The sequence below is a fragment of the Salvia hispanica genome, chromosome 5, assembly GCF_029641045.1.
Source record: "Salvia hispanica isolate PSC_SH4W2 chromosome 5, Shi_PSC_v1, whole genome shotgun sequence".
In the NCBI taxonomy this organism is placed as follows: Eukaryota; Viridiplantae; Streptophyta; class Magnoliopsida; order Lamiales; family Lamiaceae; genus Salvia; species Salvia hispanica.
Genome location: NC_142696.1, coordinates 28,448,103 through 28,453,060, shown reverse-complemented (window position 1 = coordinate 28,453,060; position 4,958 = coordinate 28,448,103).

Here is a 4,958-nt window from a genome sequence, read left to right as displayed (position 1 = left end):
GTGTTTTACTCGCATTTAGTTGTTAATTGTCTTCTATTGTTTCCTGTTTTCAAAGTTTTCAAAACCTTCTGTTCTTCCAAATAGTAATTGAGTCTTAGTAGAGGATAGACACTTTGTGTTTTCCTTCCATGTGTTCGATATCCCGGTAATGACCTTTGGCTATACTATATATACTCTGTATACTTGCAGGTTTATTTAGTGCTAAAAAATAGTGCATCAAGTTTTTGGCGCTGTTGTCGGGGAAGATAATTCACTTTGGAGTGATATCGTCAAACGGATAATTTTGCTAATTTGGAATTTAATTGCTTTCAACTTTAATTTTAGTTTTTGATTTGTTTTTGTTTTTGATTCTTGCAGGTTTTGTATGCGAACGTGCTCTGGGAATGACAACCTAGAACCGCTCGATTTAGAACTGGAAAGAACTCGTAGGAAATAAGGAGTGAAAAAGGATCAGGAACCATGGGTGACAAAACGGACCTCGAAAAAATGCAGGAGATGGCCAAGATGTTGATGGACGAGAGAGATGCGGAAAGGGCAGCTCGAGAGGCGCTGGAGAAAAAGAACAAGAAAACACTACCCATGATGAACATGTTCGATCATGGGAATACTGTTACTTTTCCCGAAGGCCCTCGTATTGATGTTAATAACTTTGAGTTACGCATGGCCCTTATACAAAGGGTCGAGCAAACTCCTTTTGCAGGCAGCGCCACCGAGGACGCTAACCGCCATCTCTCCAAATTTGTGGAAATCGCGAACACGCTCAAGTTGAATGGTGTCGACGACGATGCCATAAGGATAAGACTCTTTCCCTTTTCATTAACTGATTCTGCTAAAGAGTGGTTTGAGTGTATGCCCCTAGAGAAGGTTTCCACACGGAAGGACATCGTAGTTGCCTTCCTCGACAAATACTATCCGCCAAGCACAATCTTGAAGCTGAAAAGCGAATTCTTTCAGTTCATCCAAGGCCACGACGATCCCCTCTATGAGGAGTTTTCTCGTTTTAAAGCTCTCCTCTGAAAGTGCCCTAACCACGGTTTCACCGTGGATCATCAGGTAGGAATCCTCTATAATGGATTTAATGAAAAAATTTGTGCTATGTTGGATTCAGGGGCAAACGGAGACTTTTTGAGAAGGTCGGGTGAAGATGCCATGGCAATGATCGAGGAATTCCCCGCCAACAGCAGGGGGTGGTCGAAAGAAAGGAATAGCATGAAGAGGATAGCTGCAATTGAAGAGGCCGAGGAAAGTTCTTTTGCGAAGAAATTGGCCGAGCTTAGAGTTAGGGTGGACCAAATGGATACATCGAGGAAGGAGGATCCGATTCCACCGACCTCCATCATAGCGGTCTCTAAACCCGAAACTCCTGCCCCGATAGTGGACGAGATCAACTACATGCAAAGAGGTGGTTCCAACAGAAACTACAACAACAATTATCGCCCTAATCAGGGGGGCGGTAATTTCAATAAATATAATGGAATTCGACCACATCCGAATCTCTCATTTTCTAACAATAATTTCTTGCAACCCCCGCAGGATTTAGCGTTGGCAAAGGAGGAGTAGTTGAAACAACCAAAAAGGAGGAGAAGCATGACCAAGGGATCACAAGGATCTTGGAAGTAATCACACAAGACAAGAAGGTTAATGACACCTAAATCGGAGTGGTTGAAGCTAGGATAAACAACCTCGAGCAAGGAATGACACGATCTCAACTGCCATAGCCAACATCAACACTCAAATGGAGCAAATCCAAAAGAAGTTAGATAAGGACAGGGCAAAGGCAGCCGCACGAGTGGATGACATCAACAAAAAGTGGGTGGCAAAGTTGAATATTGGGGACCGCCCAGTCGCTGGCGGACCGCCGCAACCACCGCAGCGGGCCGCCGCTGAAGCACCAAACGGAGTCTGCCCAGCCGCCGGCGGACCGCCGCACACCCCGCAGCTGGCCGCCACAGACAAGGCAGAATCACCCACTCAGCAAGGACTCGTGCGGCACAATGGGATTGTGCTACCTTTCCAACCAAAGAGGAAGTTTAAGCTCGAAGAGCAGTTCAAACATTTTCTGAACATGTTTTGTAAGGTTCATACTAACACTCCTATAGTTGAATTGTTGCAGGAAATACCAAAGTATGCAAAAGGAAAGGTTGACAAGGCCCTATGCGATCATCCAAAAGGAAAGGGCAGTGAAGCAGAGAGATCCGGGCCAATTCATTATCCGATGCCAGATTGGAGAGGGAAAGGTTGACAAGGCCCTATGCGATCTAGGATCTTCCATCAATCTCATGCCACTGAAGTATTATGAAAAGCTCAACATTGGGCCGCTCAAAACTTCAGATGTGACACTAAGATTGGCCGATAACTCGTCCATAAAAACTGTAGGTATGATTGAGGATGTCTTAGTTAAAGTCGATGATTTTATTTTCCCCGCCGACTTTATTGTGTTTGACATGAAAGTAGACAAGAACGTCCCTCTAATCTTAGGGAGAGATTTTATTGCCACTTGCAAAGCTTTGATTGATGTAGGTCGTGGCGTGATCACAATTAGCGATAACTATAGCCACTCCACCTATAAGATCGAGAGCGAGATGCTCAAGTTTGAGGAGGCAAAGCGGGTGAAGATGGAACGGCAGTGCAGGGCAATCATGGTCACCGACTTGACCAAACCCCAAGACCCCTTTGAAGTGGCGGATCCTTCTACCTCCACTATCTATACTGTCAAAGAGGTAAGACGTTCTCCCAAAAAGGACGATACTAACTCCTCTACCTCTATCCGCCGAAGAAAAAGCAAAAGAGGAAGAAAGTACCCAAGGAGGACCCCGATATTTATGTTATCAAGACCAATAAGGGGGGAATACAAGTGGTGGAAGAAGCTAGGGACCAAGTTACTCCCTATGCCAATTTTCAACACTCGGGCCGCTGATTCGCCCAATTAGTGGGCCACTTCAAGTCGAGCTAACGACTAAAAACAAAAGCGCTTGTTGGGAGGCAGCCCAATTTCTTTATTTTTGTTCTTTTCTTTATTCTCGTTTTCTGGTTCAGTTTTTTTTTTTTGAAAAATTTAACGAGTGGCGGTCGCCGCACTTAACACGGCGGTCGCCACACGTTTGATCATATGTGCAGGATAGGTCGGGCCTAGGGCGGGCCGAGGAAACCGATGGACCGGCGGCAGCGGCCTGCCAGGATGTGTAGTTTTAAAAGGCCCATGTGGCGGCCCGCCACGCATCACGCGGCGACCGCCGCGCGCAGTCTAGAGACGGGAAAGTTTGTTTAAAAGGTAAGTTTTCCATTCCTTTTTCCATTCCTTCTCAAATTCTTTCCTTGCACACAACCCCCACCTTTATAAATCACCAAATTCACACACCCACACTCTCATTCTCTCAATTCTCTTTAAGTTTAGAGTTCTTCTCCTCCAATTCTCTCCAAGTTTAGAGTTCTTCTCCTCTAATTCTCATCAACACAAGGTATGAATCCTAACTCAATTTTTGAGCTTTGTTTCAATTCTTTCATGGATTTGGGCATGTTTTGGACGAATTGTTCGGTAGAAACTCTTATTATATGATGGGGGATGGTTGTGTGTGCTTATTTTTGGATTTCCATGGTCAAATTGTGTTTTGGTGATGATTTGAAGCTTGGTGAATAGTGATTCCTTCTTGTTTATACGTGTTAATATGTTGCAATCATGTTCATAGCTTTGTGAGTAAGGATGTCAATGTAGCCCACAACCCGTGGGCTGGCCCGAATAGGCCGCTAAATTTATAGGGTTACAGTGGGAAATTTCTAGCCCGATAAAAATAAAACCCGATAAGCCCGCACCCGATTAACCCGCAACCCATTAGGGCCAGACCCGAAAACCCGATGGGCTAGCCCGATAACCTGGTAAAATTTATATTTTTCAATTTTTTACACCTAATTCGACACTTCGTTGACTAATTTTATGACATAGATAACTAAAAAAAGATAACTTTCAGTTTTATGGTAAATATATCAATTATATATTGAATTTTTATTAATATAATAATTGTTAAATAAATTAATCTTACTAAAAGAATATTTAAATTTTTAACATGCATTAAAATTTCACGAAATATCACAAATATTACTCCCTCCGTTCCCTCATAGTTGAGGCGGAACTTTTCGGCACGGAGTTTAAGAAATGAATGTTGAGTGTGTTAAATAAATGGATAAAAAAGTAAGAAAGAGAAAAAGGTAGAGAGAATAAAGTAAAAAGTGAATAAAGTAGAGAGAATAAAGTAAGAAAGAGAAAAAAGTTACTATATATAGAAATGACTCAGCTATGAGGGAACTTCCCAAAATAGAAAAATGACTCAACTATGAAGGAACGGAGGGAGTAGTATTTTATGATTGAGTTAAAGCATATATATCAAATTTATCATAATCAAATATTTTATATTTTATAAATATAACTAATTTTCATCATGATTTATTGGATTGTTCGAGTGTTAACCTTATCGGTAGCAACCCGATTAACCCGTCGGGCTAGCCCGAAACCCGAGCTTTTAGGATTAGGGCCAAACTTTTACAACCCGAAAGAAATCATAATCCGGCAAACCCGCACCCGATTGACCCGCAACCCGAGTAGGGTTGGCCCGAAACCCAATGGGCCGACCCGATACATCCCTAATTGTGAGGCTATTATTACTTCCATGAATTGCAATACTTGAGAATTTCAAAGAGATTGTTGATATATATTGATTCATTGTCGATACGTCTCTGCATGGGGGATGAATTCACGTTGGGGGATGGATTTTTGTGTCCTAGTTTGGATGATTATGCTCTACATGTTACATGCTACCATCTAGGATGTTATGAACCGCAAACTTGCAACTAATTGTTGATCTTTTGTTATTAGTTAAAAGAGTGCAAGGTTGGGGGAACCTTTCATTGCCCATTAGTTGTTATACTTTTTAAAGAATTTTATTCTTCTTTTGTAGGAATATGGG